The following is a 19049-nucleotide window of genomic DNA, read 5'->3' as shown; positions in this document are numbered from 1 at the left end:
GGTGAACATACTTACTGGATTACATATTGAAGATTAGGGGGTGTATGTGTTGCCGGTTCTACAGGATATAAGAATCTCTATGGATTATCCTAATTTATCCCCCTCCAGTGAATAAATTATGCTTGCTAATTGTTGAGGGGAAAAAAAATTCCTTTAAATCCTCTTCAGAAACTCTCTTGAAAGACTCTGTTTGACCCAACTGGGAGTTCTGTGACTGACAGTGCTCAGGTTAATACTAGAAAAACTAGAAAAATTCTTAAAGGTGAAAAAATGGATCACACATTCTCTCACTCTGCCCTCCCCCATCACCCTCACTGACTTCTTTGTTAATACCAGGATATACAATGAAGAGTTGTATAGTGAAAATAAAATTGAATGACTGAACAGTTAGCAGAAATATATATTAAGCTTTCCCATTATAGGCCATGTACTGTGTAAGGAGCCAGAGAAAGGAAGAAAAGTGGGTGACTCTCCCTGTCCAAAATCTAATAAAATGAATAGAAAGAAAAAGAGAATGTACATGAAAGGGTAGAATATGAAGAGTAAGGAAATGAATAGACCAGAAATCATATTGGAAAGTAACTATGTAGAAGGAAAGGAAGTTTTCACAAAATACTCTAAAAAGGATAAATTGTTTTAAAACAACAACAACAACAACAACAAAAAGTTGTTTTAAAAGCTTAGAAGAGTTTATAATGAGGAAGATTGTATTTTTTGCCCTGTAAAAAAGAAGCTTGACATTCTCATCCATTAGAGTAGGACATGTGTTGTTTGTTATCTTTTGTTTTTGTTTTTATGAGATAATGAATTGTACTCATTCCCTTGTGATTTGGAGCATAAGGTTTCATATATGTGGGATGTAGCAGAAATAGTAACTGTTCTAAACAGAGATTATCCTAGCAATGCTGGTCTTATTAGCTCAAAATAATCAATGTCAACTCTAAAAACTGAAAGAAATCAAACAAGGAAATGAAGTTAAGCAAAATGTAGCTCTTTTGGACCATAAAAATTAATCTGGAAATCTCTAATTAATACTTTCCTATTTTTATTAAATACCTCATTGTGAGTCCCTGTCAAGGTAAATATCTATATGTAGGTAACATCAGAGGCAGAAATAAGACAAGTTTTTATATTTTCAAAATCTGGAAAAGGATGATATGAAAAAGAAATGTTTTCTAAAGCATTCAAAGCAAAGGTCTTTCAATGACCATTCAGCAGAAAAATAGCTTCTAATAAATCTCTTACAAATACATTGGCATATTTAAAATCGGGTGGTAAATCTTTTTTTTTTTTTTTAAGATTTTATTTATTTATTTGAGAGAGAGAATGAGATAGAGAGAGCACGAGAGGGAGGAGTGTCAGAGGGAGAAGCAGACTCCCCACCGAGCAGGGAGCCCGATGCGGGACTCGATCCCGGGACTCCAGAATCATGACCTGAGCCGAAGGCAGTCGCCTAACCAACTGAGCCACCCAGGCGCCCACGGGTGGTAAATCTTATCAATTACCTTAACAATCACTGCTCGAACCCAAACCCTTTGAAGGTTTCCTCAAAATAGTTAACAAAGCATGCACATATTTGAGATTCTGGGTTATGATAGTGGACACACTACAGTATTGATGATGCTCAGCCATTTCCAATAACACAATCATTCATTCCTGTATTCATTCACATATTCGTATGTTGCTATACTTGGGGATAGACAGAGGAAAATGACAGGTCCAGATCTCATGAAATCACAACCTTTTGGAGGAGATGACACCATGTCAGTTTCAGAAGTGCTCATCCCCTTTCGTGACACACATCCAAAACGTAGCATGATAAATGAGAAATTTTGTTGGTTAGAAGCTCTGGCTCCAAGGCCCTCTTCTCCCAGTTAATAGCTTTGTCTTAAGCAAGGGAGCTTCTCATCGGTAAAATGAGATAGGAGCTCCTTCGTTGAGCTGAGAGGATTATATGAAATGGTACATGTGAATCACTTGGCACAGGACCTGGCATATTCAAATTGATAAAAAAATTAACTACTGTTATCATCGTATCACTTGAATCTGGACAAGAATTATTTTATTTTCTTGCTCAGAAAAATACCAGACAACTTATTCACGGATATACAGATCACAGGTATAAAATATACTCAGATTCAAACTCAGGTTTCAGGGCCCAGTGATTTACATGCTCAGTTTTTTCTTTCTTTCTTTTTTTTTTCTTTCTACTACATTAGATCTCTTTCATTTCCATGAATTCCTTGAAAGGATACTGCTTATTATTAATATGGAAAAATCATCCATGCCATTCTTTCTGAATCTCTTTTTCTCTGGCCTATTTTTCTACATCTTCTTAAGAGTTATTCTTTTTATTCTTTTACAGAAATATATTAATATTGCAGAATGAGAGTTGTTACTAAATGATGAATAATAATTAAAGGAGAAGGTATTCACTTTTCCCCAACTAAATATCACCACATTATGGATCTGGCAAATTCAGGCCCTTGATTAACTCTTATTTTGTAGCTCCTAAACCTTGAAAAACATCTTAAGAAAAAGATGTCAAGTATGTATGAAAGCTTTGTCAGTTCTGTTTTCAGGCTAGAGTTGTTATTTATTTATTTATTTTTTAAACTGCTAAGTTATACACCCCATTGGAATCCATTACCATGGCAGGTTTTTCTAGGCAAATAGCACACCAGAGGAAAGTTTGACTGTGGGTTTTCTTCTTTCTGATTTAGTTTATTCTTTGGTTGCTAATTTGCATTTTTCTTTGAGATGGATTAGAAAGCATAAAGCTTGTATTTTCTTTGAGATGGATTAGAAAGCATAAAGCATAAAGCAAAAGCATAAAGCAAAGAAAGACAGCCCCTGGCCCCTCACTAACAGTGTGAATTTGGGAGAATTACGTCACTAATTTCTGTCTCGGTTTAAACATCTGTAAGAGGGGGGTCATAATTTCTAATCTGAAGTTTTGTTTTGAGGATAGAATGTAATGATGTACTGCAGCTGGCCGATTGTTAATTATTCAGGAATTTTGAGAGCTGGGTATTAAAATCTTGGTAGTTTAAAATCAGCCACGGGGACAGTATTTATACCACGGAAATTGACAAATGCTATAAATTAGAGTTTTCCTTTTCCTTCCTGGAGTGCAGGTTTGCCAGCACCTCACTGGATAATCCTTGTATACCAGTTAGGAAAGTTCCAGACCCATATTAAGAATTCAGTATTCTTAGTTCTTAGAAGTATGATTTCGAGGTTAATTCAGAAATCTGCATAGGAGTGTTTTTCTTAGTTACCTCTCCAAAGCCTTGTACCAATTTATACTTTTGTGCTAATAATAAAGATGACAAGACGTTTGTGTTAAGAAGCTTACCTTTTAGGACCTGCACAAAAGAATCAATTAAAGAGGAATAAAGAGGAATATGCCTGGCTTCCTGAGAGAAAACCCCTTAGTTGATAGTCAAGATGCCTTAATGAAATGGAGATGCAGAAATGCTGAGGATGGCAGGTCATTGTAAGCTTCTTGTTTTATGTCTTTTCTTTGGTGGCAGGACACAAAATATTTCATGAATTAATATGAGCTAGCATATATTCTCATTTATACATAAATATTTTCTAAGCATGGTGTGTCACCTCATCTCTCTGTTCATCTGTTGGCTTCTATTACTTTTGTTTCTTCTGTGCAATGAATTTTGCTTATCTGGAAGTAAAGTGCTTGAAAATCATATACAAATTGAAAATGTGTTTTTAATGATAAGGTCCATGGCTTGGCTCTGAAGTGAGCATTTGTATACCAAAAACCCTTATATAAGGCTCTGTCTCCTTGATCGGGACACAGGAAAAGCGGATTCCAGAAAGGGGAGCAGTTTCCTAAACCTCACTTGTGCAAGAGATCACAGGTAGCTGTTGGATTCACATTTCAGAGAATGAACTCAGAAATGGGCTACATTTTTTAGTAGGACTGCTTCTACTAGGAGGGTTGAGGGTGTCTGCTACAGCTGGCTAGCTAGAGAACGCCCCATTTAAATCTAAAGCAGGGAAAGGATGTGAAGACTAAGTAGGGAATGTCAAAAGATGTTGAAAGAATACACTGATGTAGTGAATATTGATTGACAGAAAAAAAATTTGACCTAGGTAATTTTATTTTTGATGTTCAGGAAAATCATTGCTCAGATCCAGTGACATTCCTTTTATTTTCCACCATCTTATTGGTGTACATAGTTTTCTCTTTTAATATATACCTAAGTGTATAAGTTAAATAAGTAGGTAATATATAGCTATATATTCCCACAGTAATTTTAATTTTTTCTGATTATAAGTGTTTTATAACTCAGTACAAAATTTCAAGAAATAGGGAAATGGATAAAGCATAGATAATCATATCTCTCAGAAACAACCACTGTTTATATTTGGGTAACAAGCTTTTAGGCATTTTAAAAACACTATGCAAACACATATATATGTTCATATGAACATAAACATGCATATATATGATGTCCCATTTGCTTGTTTAAGTGTGGAATCATTGTATTCTAAAAACTTGCTTTTTCGTTTAATATATCATGGTTATTGTTCCATGTCAGCACATGTAGACCTATCTCATTATTTTTAATAGTATTTACATTAATCTCTTCTTTTCCACGGGGGATATGTTCCACAACTCCTGTAGATGCCTGAAACCACAGATAGTTCTGAACCCTGTATATATTATGTTTTTTTCCCAGATGAACGTATCTATGATAAAGTATAATTTATACATTTGGCACAGGAGGAGATTAAAAAGAATAACTAATAATATGATAGAACAATTATAACAATATACTGTCATAAAAGTTATGTGAATGTGGTCTCTCTCTCTCCCTCTCACTCAAAATATCTTAATGCACTGTATTCGCCCTTGTTCTCGAGATGATGTGAGATGATAAAATGCCTACTTTGTGAGACAAAGTGAGGCACATGATGTAGGCATTCTGACACAGCACTGGGCTACTATTGTCCTTCTGCCAAAACCTTGGAAAGAGGATCCTTAGATTCTGAACCACAGTTGACCAGGGGTAACTGAAACCGTAGAAGGCGAAGCCACGGATAAGGGGCTGCTGTAGTATTTTGCTCCTTTATAGACTGTAATCTATATAACTAATATGTTGATAGAAATTTAGGTGTTTCTAATTTTTCAACTTAAAAACAGTGGTCATTCGTATGTATATCTTTATCTTTAGATTTATATAAGTTTCTAATTTATGAGCATTTCTCTTGAATAAGTACCCAGACGTGTATCACTTACTACTGCTTTTAATTTTCAAAATAATCTTGCAAGGCAAGGTTACTATCGTTATATTTATTTTATGGATGAGAGAACTCATGAGTAAAAAGGTTAAATAGCCTATGCAAAGTCAGGTAGCTAGTGAGTAGCCGATCTAGGTTGCATACCTGTCTCTTGTGTGAGGACAGCACTCATGCGGTCTGCTACAGAGCGCTATACAAAGCTGTCTCTCATCATTTCTGTCTCCTAGTATTTCATTTATTCTAGTAATTTAACATTTCTGAGGTCAGAATCCAGCTCCCTGTTAATGCCATTTTAATAATCTTTGTCAGCTGGATAACAGCATGACATAGACGTCATTGTTGATATATGTGCACCTAGGTTGTTATTACTGGTTCCATGACTAGATGCTTGTAACTCTTCAACAGGCTGTTTAAGTCCCTTGAAGGGAGGAATATGAGTCCTGGTTGTGTCTGAAAACCTTCTGTTGACACCTTCATTTAATAAAAAGAGTGCCAATAACAAAAGTTGCCAAATGGATGTCTAAAGCCTAGTAGAAAACCACAGAAACATTGGTAGAGAATTCTTTAAAGAAATATCACATCACCAGCAATCTTGGTGGACTAGTGGATAACAGTTGGCAGAAAAACACAGACATTGTTAACTCTGAGCAAAACAAGTATTTAGGAAGAATTGGACCCCAACTGTGAAGAATCTCAACCAATTGATTTAATTTATATATTCAGTGTTGTATATCCATGGGAGTGATATATGGTAAAATTTCAGGTCTAACTGTAGAAGAGCTCTTTGAGTAACTAAAAATAAAGTTATAAATGGCAAGAAAATGTTGCACGTAGTATAATTCATTATTTTTTTCTTTCTCTTGTTTACTATAAAGGTGACCTTTATAATTAATGGCTTTTTAGATTCCATGAAATATATTAGTACTTACCTTATAGAATTGTTATAAGAATGACTGTAAGTGCTTAGGACAGTATGTAGCATATGATGAGCATTTTATAAATGATAGTTATTAAATATATTTAATAGAAATTAGAAATTTTCCTCCAAAAAGAGTGAATCAATTTACAATACCATTTTAACAATTTTATTACAGTAATTTATAACCTAAGGCATAATTTGGTGCAGTTCTTCATCAAAGAAAACAAAAGCTAGTATCTCAAAGATATCATATGTGCCCATGTATCTTCTGTACAGATAAAAGGAATAGTTAAGTTTGCTGAAAGTCTAAACCCACCCCCCAACACCTTCTGCAAAGTAGTCCCATAATCACTTAATTCTACCTATTACTTCCTCAAATAGATGTTGTTGTTGTTGTTTTTTTTCAAATAGATGTTTAAGATTTCTGGGTTATATATGTGAATAAAGATTGTACTTTCACCAATGATTCTTTGACCGCTAGCTAATAATAATTATTATTCGACAGATAAATTATATTTTAAAAATTAAAAAAAGCCTAAGGAAATTTCTTGGATGCTTGTATTTTTAAAAAAAGCAGTGAGAACATATTGTATAACTAGATTCAGGAATACTTTGATATATATGAAATTCATCAGCTTTTCCATACAATGCAGTTTTTGAGACCTTGGTCCTTTATTGATTCAGTTTCCTGATCAGTGCAAACTTGACATTACACTTTGATTTTAAGACATTGGAATTGTTACTCTTTATTCAACTTCTCATTTCAAATGTAAGAGAGTAAAACTGCTCTACGTAGGAATTAGAGAAAGTTTTCTAAATAGAGATGACAGAAGACTTTCTGGCTATTATCCTCTCATGAGACATCTCTACTTAAGATCACATTCCTCTAATTTTTTCGAACCAGTTCCCCTGCGTCCCTGGTTTCCTACCTTTCATATTTGAACCTAGAAGTAATTCTACCATCACCACATGTTGAAAGAAAGATTATGAATCTTCTTAACTTCCTATGGATATTTTTTGGTTTAAGTGATTAATTTAGGATCGAAAATACAGCTGCCATTCTGGTATATAAAATTGATGGGTTTCTCTTTCCCTTCTCCATGGGGGAATATTTGCTAATCTTTTGGAATCACTGGAAGGCTTGGTCTTATTGTCTCTCTTGGCAGATACCTGTGCAGGCCTTGTTGTGGGCCATGCAGCAGGCACTATCAGTAGTCTCCCAGAAGGCCATGACCACTTGCATGGCGGACAAACCTTCACTCCAAGATCCTTAAAAGAATGAATGGAACATTGTTCACCTCCATCTATTTGCCACACTGTCCCTTCAGCTTCCACAAGACTAAAAGAGCAGAGTCTGTAGGCACAGGTGAATTTCTATGGGAGAGTCAGAACAAGTCAGAAAGAAATTACCTTTACTTAGGAGAAAGTTTGTTTTCTGGATAATTTGACTTTTTTAAAAATAGATTTTATTTATTTATTTGAGAAAGAGAGAGAGAGCATGCACCAGCAGAGGGGAGGAGCAGAGGGAGAAGAAGAAGCAGACTCCCTGTTGAGTGGGGGTGGGAGGGGCTCGATCCTGAGATCATCACCTGAGCTGAAGGCAGATGCTTAACTGACTGAACCACCCAGGCACCCTGTCTTTTTAAAGAAATCTCATAAGAGAAAATACCTAAACATTCATACTTTCAAAACAAATTTTCAAGATTTGTGCATGTTGCCACCTCTAAGAAAATCAGAATTCTGACAGGATGACAAACATAGAAAAATGTATAAAATACACATCTCTGGTTACTCACATCTCTAGATATTCACCACATATTTCAGATATACTCACGAAGGAGAAATTTTATTCCATATTATATGTTCAAGTCATTTGTTGACAGATGTCTTTGCATTCAGTCATCTCTTATACCTCTGCTTTCAGAGCTGTTTATAGATATCCTAAGCCATGACCAAGTTAAAGGCTGAGTTGTTGCAAAATTATTGCAATGAAATTTTTGGTTGTTTCAGGAGGTTGAGGAAGAAGCTTAATTTGTCTTCATGAGGGCGCCCAATAACTGGGTCCTCCTTGGATGCCCACAACAAGTCCAAGAAATTGCTCTATCTATGCAGAGAGCAGCATGGCACTGCTTACCTGAGTAAGGGTGTTGAGGCTGGATAGTTGACACTTAAAATGTAGCAGACCTCATGCCAGCCTATCTAGTATAGCAGTTGTTAAGATAGGCAAGGAAACAATTCTCACTGAAAGTGAAGTCAAGCATTTAGAGGCAGAAACACTAATTAGAACTAATTGACAAGTGTTGTAGCACTCACCAGAGTAGCTTTTTACATAGGAAAATGATAGTTATGTAAATACTGTGATTAATTGTATTCGCTTAGCCATTACTTTTCTTTTTGGCATCAAGCGTGACCAGAACTTGGCCATTGATTACAACTTCAAGTTTATGGTAGATTTCTTAATGAACATTTCTGTTTCTCAAGCCAGTTTTGCTTTTGTCATTTATATACGTGTGTGTTTCTGTGTGTGTGGGGTGTGTGTGTATGTGTGTGTGTTTATCACATTTCTATGTGTGTGTGTTTCATTACAACATCTCTGTTGGATATAGATATAATTTGTAACCATCTTCAATCTCTGTTGTGGAACTTACTCTCAATCCATTGACATATTGAAAAATCATTCCAGGCTGGTAAACATAAATACAGTTATTTGCTCTACTTTTTTTTTTATGATTTAAATATTCCGGTAATAATTTGAAAACAAGTCTTCAAGTCTGTCAATCTAGCATCTGCCACAAACACTAATTCTCATATGAAAAAAAAGGAGTTGTGCTCAGTGCATTATTTAGCTGTAAGTACATTTTGCCATATTAAAAATATTGTGTGAAGACTCTAAATGTAGCAGTTTCACAAAAGCAAAACTAAAGAAAGTGCATTTGACTACTTCTTGTAATGTGAGAAATGGTGAGGGAGAGTGTGTGAGCATCTGATTAAAGCCAGATACTAGGTGGGGGCTGAGTGGAAGGCCAATGGGGGTGAGAAAAGTTTGGAAGTATGGGTTCAAGCTATGGTTCTGTGTAATTATCTGTGTAACCAGGGAAGCCACTTGAGCTCTTTTGATCTTAGTTTTCTTGTCTTTAAAATGAGAAGAATGAAACAGATGTTTTCCAAGGTCCCTTCTTCCTTTGAAAAATTAGTCCATTTTAAGTTATTTATTTTGAAATATTTCCAGTGTAGTTCACTAGAGTGAAGTTTAGCCCATTTTCACAGACAACAGTAAAGAGCCTCTGGTGATGTTACTAGTGGCTCAGACCTGGGATTGAGTCCTGTCTGGTTCATGACCCTTGTGGACTTTACCCACTTCCTTGGGGTGGGGGGTGGGAATTGGAGAGAGGTAAAGGGATAGGATATCCTTGGATTGAGTACTCTACCCAGTTATCCTGTTTCAATTATATAGGTATTAGAAGCCGTCTTCTGATTAAAAAACTTTTTTTTTTTTTTTTTTTTTTACAGTTTTAGGGCAAGGAAAAGGATAAAGTTGAGGGAGTTGATGATCCACTTCTATATAAAATCATACTTTTAAATAGATATGTTTTAAAAATGTGTTTGATTTTTGCAAGCAGAGTCATCACAACCTCTTCTACAACTCTATCTCAGAGTAATTTAATTGTATCAGTTTCCTAGCTCTGCCATAATGAATTGTCACAAGCTGGGTAGCTTGAAAAGCAGAAATTTACTCTCTCACAGTTTTTCGGTCTAGAAGTCTGAAATCAAATGATCGACAGGGGCCCTGTTCCCTCGGAAGCCTCTAGGAAAGAATCTGGTTCATGTTTCTTCTGGCCTATGGTGGTAGCTGACAATCCTTGGTGTTTCCTGGAAGCAGCTCTCCCATCTCTGTCTCTGTTGTCACTTTGAGTTATCCCTGTATGTCTGTGTCTCTGTCCAAATCTCTTCTTATAAGTACACTGGTCATTGGGTTTAGGGGCCAACTTACTATAGTGTGACTTTATTGTAACTAATTACATCTGCAAACACTCTATTTCCAAATAAGGTCACATTCTGAGTTTTTAGGTAGATATGATTTTTGGGGAGACACTATTCAACTCAGTAAAATTGTCATCTAGAGGAAAATGACAACCCAGGAAGTATCTAATGACAAGTAAAAATATATTTTTTAAAGATTTATTTATTTATTTTAGAGAGAGAGAGAGCACGAGCAGCCAGAAGGGCAGAGAGAGGAGAGAGAGAGAGAGAAGCAGACTCTCCGCTGAGCACAGAGCCTGATGTGAGGCTCGATCTCACAACCCTGAGATCATGACCTGAGCCAAAATCAAGAGTCCAATGCTTAACTTAAGCCACCTAGGCACCCCACAAATAAAAATCAAAAGTACACAAAAATCTGTCACTCTCAACAATTGTTAGATGTAGGTATTATATTTAAAATATTTGATTCTCAAATATGGCTTAAGTGTGAAAATTACATTAAGTAATAACTTCATAATTTTAAATATATGAAATTTGTGAGATGAATCACAAAATTGAGTGCATGCCAACTATATTCAGTTAAACAACTTTGAGGTGTCAAAACTATGGTTGAATGTGTAAAAGAACAAAAAAGAATGTAAGATAATGTCTATTTCTTTAATCCTGAATTGCTTCCTTTATGGCTTTTTCCTCTTCTTTTAAAAGTATTTCTTCTCAGTTACTCCATCGGACATAATCTTACATATCTATTATTCTGTTTTCTTGATTTTTATCTTTTTTTCCTAACATATTGATTTTTATAATTCTATTTTTAGCTTTTATATGAAAGTAAAAACTGATTTAAAGGTGATTTATTACACTTGACTATCACCAGTGGAACTTGATCTAATTTAGCTACAATAATTTTTTTTTAAAGGAAGGTACCATGATTCATGTATTGATAAGTTAAAAAAAAATCTTCTATTACCACCTTTTCTCTGAATCCCTCACTTCTCTAATGAATTTATAGTGAGATTTTAATTAAAATGTTGGTAATAAAAGTTTAAACATGTTTAAATTTGCACCTGTAAATAATGCATCAAGCTTAAAACATTTACATATAACTTCACTGGAGAGAAAGATGAGGTCTTATGGTAGAGGGGCAGGATATGTTCAATGAAATAATGAGCTGTAAAATGACTTGATGAAATTTGTAAATATATTTTAAAGGACTTATATTTTTAAAGAATGAAAAGAAGGAGCACCTGGGTGGCTCAGTTGGTTAAGTGTTTGCCTTCGGCTGAGGTCATGATCCCAGGGTAGGATCGAGCCCCACATCGGGCTCCCTGCTCAGCAGTGTGTCTGTTTCTCCCTCTGCCTCTCACCCTGCTCATGCTTGTGCTCACTCAGTCTCTCTCTTTCTTCCTCTGTCTGAAATAAATAAATAAAATCTTTAGAAAAATATAAAGTATGAAAAGAAGTGAACAGCATAATGTAGGAATCTATATAACCAGGATTGAGAGTCTTTAAAAAAGATAGTGCCAGTAATAACTAAATAAAAAAGGATAGATTTAAAAGAAATATCAAGTGTAGAACTCATAGTATAGGTCGGACAAAGAAAAGGAAGAATTTGAGGGTGATATATAGGTTTCTGTATTGGTCAGTTTGGTAGAGGTTGGTGGCTTTAACATAACAGGGAATATAAGGATTTTGGAAAAGGATGGTTGATGTTGTGTTTGTAACTTCACATGCTTATGGAGCACCAAAGAGTAGACATCCAAACTGCAGATTTGAAGCACATGAAAAATGCCTTAGGAAAGAGAATTTTAAATTTGATTTGCCTCTCATTTTTTTTCCCAAGAGAGAATTTTCAATGGTTTATGAATAACAAAATAAATTGTGAATAAGTAATAAAAATGTAACAAAAAAGAAAATAAAGTTGGGAAAACCAGAGGAAGCCACAAGTGAGATTAGTTAAGAAACTATCTTATACAGTTGCTTGAAGTGGAGTAGAAATATTTCTGTAAGCCTTCTAGCAGCAATCATGAAGGAACACCATCAATGTTAACAGGGCATGGAGTTTTATGTTTTGTTAATTGTTGAATCCTTCAAACGTAGAGGAATGTCTGACACATAGTAGTTGCTCAATAAGTGTTTGATGAATAAATGCAAAAAGTGATTTTAGATTTTAAATGATTTTTAATGATAATAATTATTTGCCCTAGGAAAAATTACCCAAATGTTTGAGATATATTATATGCATTTTTCCAAGGACATTGATATTTGGCTAATTCAATTATCAAATGTATTACTAATATTTTCACTTTGGAGAGGGGAGGAGAATCTAGGTTTCTTTGAAATAGTTCTATACACTTAATATTGTCCAGTTCCTAGATGCTCCAGAACAGGTTTGTTCATGAAGCTCTACTTTATGAATGACTGTGTTCATAACTGTCAAAGAAGGGTTCTTATTCTTAGGTTCACAATGAATGGAAACAAGGGGGAGGATAACTGGACTTTTGTTTCCTCTAGTTTTGAAGATATGCAGTTTAATTCTCCTCATCCAGGCAAAGACTGTTTCCATTGCATCATTTTCCTATTTCCTGTGAGCATACAGCCAACCAGGGGCTCTGAGAAGTACAGGGGAAGCCAAATTCAGCCAATATTGACTATGAACTAGTGAGACTCAGAGCCCACTTAGACCAATGAAATAAATTATGACCATAAATGTAACTTCGTAGTATCCTGATTTGTTTGAGAAGAGAGAAAAGATATTCATGTAATTGTATTAAATGCCAAACAACTTTCTAGAAAAATGAGTAAAAGGCAAGTAGGGTTTCTCCTATCAGAAACACAAGAGATCTTCATCAGATCTTCTGAATGCCTATGAATCCTAGGACATTACTTTGGTATCTCTTTTTATACCCTACCCCCAGCCCCCTGCTAATACAGAGACAGTACCTCTCTGCAATATCAAATTTTTGTAAATTGATTTCCTCAGGAAGCAGGTAGCTACACTCCAATGGTCTAGAGGCTTTAGCAACATCACTGAAAAGAGTTTCCTCTTCGCTCTACCCAAGTTTTGTATCTATGGGTCCTGAATATCTGCTACAATTCCTTCTTTCTACCTGCCACTGTTCAACTTCATGACTTACCCTCTTGTTGGGCATTTGAAAGAACAGGGTAATGGAGAGAAGCCAACACTGACTACCAAGTGCTTTCTAAGAACTCTTGCTGCAACTTGCCCATAGTCCCTTTCATGTGACCATCTCATGTAATCATTTATTTGAAAGTGCAGATAACCATGCTTCATTCTTTTGAGCAGTCCAGTTGTTTTCCTGAGCTTTAAATAAGTCTCTCTCAATCATTAGGGTTTCACTGTCTCTTTCTGGGAGGCACAGCGCAGCTTTACAAAAGAATTTCCAGATGTCTACTGTCCATTACAGGGTGATTGATCATGTGTTTCACAACTGTCTTCAACCTAGAAGGTGTTGTGAAGAAGATAAAGTCATTATATCAAACCTTACAACACTTTTTTTTTTAAGATTTTATTTATTTATTTGAGACAGAGAGAATGCGAAAGAGAGAGCACATGAGAGGGGGGAGGGTCAGAGGCAGAAGCAGGCTCCCTGCGGAGCAGGGAGCCCGATGTGGGACTCGATCCAGGGACTCCAGGATCATGACCTGAGCCGAAGGCAGTCACTTAACCAACTGAGCCACCCAGGTGCCCAAACCTTAGAACACTTTTATGTATCTAAAAATCTTGGTCCAAAGTATAATGTGGATAATCTTCAAAAAGTATTTTCAGATGTATTGCTGTATCTTATCACTTACTTTCTCTGAGTCTTCCAACCCAATGGTGGTTTGAGTTTTTGTATTGCAGGGGAATAGTACATAATCTCCAGAACAAGAAGGTCTTTGTTAAGAATTTACTGTCCACTTAGATTTTCATTTGAGAACACATCAAGAAAACGAGTCTTTTGAGGTGAGATGTAATTTTGTAAATTTCTTTAGTAAATCAAATCAAGCCTTCAGAATCCAGACCATAAAGTATTTTCTGTAGTATAGAAATTATGTTCTTTCTGGCTAGGACTCCTCACCATGAGGCTGATAACTATGGAGTAAAAAGAATATGTGCTAGAACTAAAACCTGCCCCTTATGGTCTCCAGAGATTATGGGCAAGAGAAAGTGAAGACACAGAGAGAAAAAAAAGTGGCAATAAATCGGTGTTCTCATTCATAAGTACTGTCTATCTATACCACAATCACTGGTGGGTTCCACAGGAAGGATGAGTTTTCACGGGGAGCCTTAGGACACAGGAACTAGTGGTGTACTTTTACTGGCATACTAGGGGTGTGCTTTTACAAACATGCTGCTACCTTTCAGGAGAATCCTCAAACCTGGAAACTTCCAATATGGCACTGAAGGGGAAGGAAAGGGAAAGATTTGTTAGCTTGGGACAGTGTTGCTCCTTCCATGTGGCATGAACACAGTGCTCAGTGACCCATATTTGCCCCAGTGAGGGGAAATGGATGCCAATATGACTGTGGGCCATCAGATCTTGGTTAAGAGTAAAGAGGTCATCTTGTATGGATAATTTTGGTACTACAGTACCAGCGCATCACAATGAGAGAGTCTGATGGCTGTGGTAGCTTCTCAGGTGTCACCAGTCCAGGGAGCAGCTGGTTCAGCCACTCTGCAGCCTGGGACTTGGAAAAATCCTGAGGGAACCATGCACATTGAGAAACTCTTTTCATTCCCTACCTGACACAAGGCTACATGCCAACATTGCCCTATACACCAAGATGCCTTCGCAGATAGGAGCAAGGGTAGGGAGTAGGACTTCATAAGACTGACCATTTTCTTGGGTTGCCCAGTCAGAAACATAGTTATCTATAAAGGTTGTTATAATTACTAGGTTGAATTAAGCTTACCCAATTGGACTAAATTATAGTCACTTCTAACTCTATCTTCATTACCAGGAAGGATGAAGAAGTTTTAAAGGATTGGGTCAGTTATAGAAAAATAAAGACATTTTCTTTCCACATAGGGATGCAATTATATTTGAGACCCTTTTTAAATTATATTTTATCTTTGTTCAGATAATTAGGAAATGGGACAAATCCAGGAGACTTTTTATCAATATTACACATGACCAGTGTTGCCTACTACAGAAAGGCCTTAGGATCATGGAGCAATTAGTGTGGTTGATAATATTCAAACATTCTAACCCATTCATCGTTTCAGAAGGTCTACAGTGAGCGTGGATGTGACTTCTTTCAAAATAATTCCTTGAGAGGGAAGCAAGAAAGGCCTGGTTTGACTGTGAGTATAAATAAGTTTAAAAAATTACAGTTCTCTCACTTTAGAAAAGTGCTCAGGCTCAGGGTGCCCAGCTTTTGTCAGGGACACAGAAAGCTCCATCTTTATTTTGATGGACGAAATGAGAGATTAGTTTGAACAGCTGATTTTTATTCCAGTCATTCCACAAACTGTCAGGGTTTGTTTGGGATTTCTTCCTAGTAGGCTGTTTATCACTCTGACTTTCTTTGTTCTTCCTGGCTTTGATCTCGGTGGACCAGATTTTTGTCCTAAGTAACTCTAGGGGAATTCCAGGACAAGAGCAACATTCTGATTTGATGTTTGGAAGCATTGGTTTTGCTTTCTCCATCATTTGTCTTTGCTACTCTGTGTGCCTCTTTCATTTTCTTCTTTTACTTTAGTTCATTTTAAGAGTGCAACATATCAGAGAAACACGAAGAAGATGGGTCTTCTACAGAGTTTCTCTTTCAGATTGATTTTTCAAAGAGCTGCAGAATAGCAGTAAATGCCTTGCTCTGGTTCTGCCACATGGGAGTCAGTCCAAAGACAAGTGTTTATTTTCTTGGTGAAAAATAATATCCAAACCTCTTTGTGTGGAGTGGTCAAAAGCATTGAATTTCATTAGCTGATCATTGTGAGTCCTAACCCTTTCTAGACATTTTTTGTTTGATTGTTGTAAAATGTTTTAAAATCATAGCCAATTTTTGGTGTCCTGATACTGTTTTTAGATTACTCATAGATTTTTGTTGTTTTTGACATGTATATATGTATGGTTTCAGCACATATATATAAATTTTTCCCTAAGTATTATTCCCTTTTGCAGATTCTTTTCCCTGGAGAAAAGTGTCCTTTATACACAACTGCTAAGGGACCCTGTGAATCTGAATTAGATCTAAAGTAACTTGGAATCAGTATTGCTTAGAGGGTCTACAAAAATGGTTTGTAAGACTATATTTAACACACAGTGCATATATATTTAAGGTCAAATAAAAATTGGATATATATAAAATTTAAGATGGTTTAAGAGGGCTAAATTGACACTTTGGCTGGAATTGCAATAGTCCAGTGCAGTGCAATGATCAGAATCACAGAAGATGTCTCTCTCTATATGATTATTAATGAAGATACCATGAAATCATAAACTGATTTTTACTTACTGAATACAATATACTTAGCATTCAAAAAAATATTTGAAATATGGGGAAAAATAGAAAAAAACAAAAAATGAAAAAGGGGTGGGGGAGACCTTGTAATTGAACAGGTGGAAAAACTTAGATGAGGTGACAGGTGCCATCCGCTCTGGGAAGCCTTTCTAGGCTGCACTGTGCATTCTTTTGTTGAAGGCAATGACACTACTTTGATAATATCATTCCTTGGCTACAGTAGGGTTAAACATTTTTTAAAAAATCTGGCCTTAAAATGGCCCATAACTAGTCTTAAAGCTGCAGAACAAATCCATGCTGATAAAGAGCCTGAAGAAGATGACGATGTATCTCTATGAGTATGGCAAATAATAAAACCACGATAAACTATGTCTGTTACCTGCTACACTCTATAAAAATATTTATATAGAGAATTAGTTACCTCTTGTATAAATCTCTAAAACATGAGAATCTGCTTGTCATTGTATGCGTAAACCTTCATTCTTTATGTGTTACCAGCTCTTTGCATCATTTCCTCCTCTTATAGCCCACTTTAAAGTAAAGATATTGGAAACCCTTCGACTAGCTCAAATACTTAGAGAATCATCAGTTGGAGGCATTTTCCATAGAGAGTAGAATGAAAGGCAATGATGGGACTAAGTCTCTGGAAGTTGGACTTCTTATACCATGAGTATACTCACTTCTTGCTTATGACACAGACATCCATCATTTAGGTCTTTGTCCTTTAAGAAATTACCAGTTCTTGCCTTGTAGGAGTTTGTCCTCAGAAAATACTTTTAATGCAATCTATTAAATCTATTACATCCTTGCTGAGTTTTCAAATTAGATTTTAGTAGTCAGTCAACTAAATGTCAGTGAAAATGTGTAATTTATTATCTTTGTCTCAGCTTACAAGTTAACACAACACAACATAACATATTGATGGCAAAATGTAAAGCTTCACATAAACAAAAACAAAAGGCAAACAGATGGAAGCTCAACACATAGGAGAATAGCTATGGGGTGGAGAAAATGTATTTATTTCTTATTTTCATTTAGCCATCTACATTATGAAATTGTTGGCAATTACATATATTTTGGGCCAAAGTTTTGAATGAGAAATGAAACTATTCAAACTAATTTTAATAAATTAAGAAAATTATATAGACCTTTCACAAAGTAAAATTTATTAATTTAGTTTCTTGCTACTAGAGAAGGCATGCTGATAGTGCCCAAATTCCTCTCAGGGTATTCAGCAAAGCCACACGCCAAGAGAATCTAGGAGAGTGGCCTAGTTCTGAGAAGACTAGACCATCTGGGGAGAGCCCTGGCTCATCTCAGGGTTCTCATTTTTAAATTTACCCAAATACATACCTAAACATGTGAAGAAATGGTAGAACTTGACATTGAACTTCAAAATTTTACTGAATCCAGAACTAAACCTAAAATGTGCTTCTTTTACTCTAACACAAATGAACAGCAATTCAAAATAGAGCCAAACTAAGAAAATAAATGAGCCTCCAAATATTCCTGAATTCTAAGCCTAGAACAGGTTTAGAACCATGACCTTCAGCCATGAAGTTAAGATAGGATTTAAAAGACTCCCCTAACAGCAGCTTATTCCTCAGCCTTGAGATTTAGTTAGTGTATGTTTCCAACAACCATGCACATGGAGGAGGACTTAAAAGGGCACTTTTCAGAAAACCAGTGCATTATTTGGAGACTTTGAGGTGTTTATCTATGATTTGTGCCTTAACCAACCCTCTTCTTCCCCCTAAACATATTTTTCTTTTTTTCCCTTTGTATTATATGTGTACTATTTTCTCTTTCACCAAACCATGAGCCCCTTTGAACCAGGGAAATGGTCTACAATGTCAATTTTGTTTCTCTCTCTGTCCTCTCTTTTGAGAATCTAGATCCTGGAATCTTTGTACACGTAAACTACTTCATACATACTTGTAATTAAAGGATACTAGTAAATAAAACTACTGAGATCTAAATACTTTCTGCAATGTATAATTTTGTCTAACTATTTTTCAGTGACTAGCTTAGCAAGTTTAGTGAACTGATTCATAGCTACTCATGTTTTACAATAATTTCATAAACCCTATGAAAATTATCAGCTAACTCTATAGTACTATATATTAAATACATGTGGAATGCAATCAATTTTGTAAACTAAAACTTATTCAACTAACAGTAATCATTCATTCACCTAACAGTTTTTGAATTATTAGTAGGTTCCACTAATAAATACTACTAATAAGTACCACTCTGGATTGGATACTGGGGATTACAGTTTAATATCCACAATCCTCAAGAACTTTATTCAGCTCTTGAACTTTATTAAATGACTACTACTATGTATTAAGTACTGTTTAAGACGCATTACCATCTTTTCCTCATTTAATTATCATAACAGTTCATGGTCTCC

General features: G+C 35.7%; 1 long non-coding RNA gene across 1 annotated transcript in view; it reads left to right on the top strand.

Annotated features, from left to right (window-relative positions):
- The window catches only part of LOC135365261 (uncharacterized), a 174765-nt gene extending 159257 nt beyond the window's left edge, over positions 1–15508 (top strand). The window contains exon 3 of the long non-coding RNA XR_010412899.1: positions 15399–15508. This is a non-coding gene — a long non-coding RNA (uncharacterized LOC135365261). The remainder of the gene's footprint in view (positions 1–15398) is intronic.
- The last annotated feature ends 3541 nt before the right edge of the window (positions 15509–19049 follow it).

Source organism: Mirounga angustirostris, unplaced genomic scaffold, assembly GCF_029215605.1.
Source record: "Mirounga angustirostris isolate CCGP_5_RB_7025 unplaced genomic scaffold, mMirAng1.0.hap1 SCAF_7, whole genome shotgun sequence".
In the NCBI taxonomy this organism is placed as follows: Eukaryota; Metazoa; Chordata; class Mammalia; order Carnivora; family Phocidae; genus Mirounga; species Mirounga angustirostris.
This window is presented reverse-complemented; position numbering and strand designations above follow the sequence as displayed.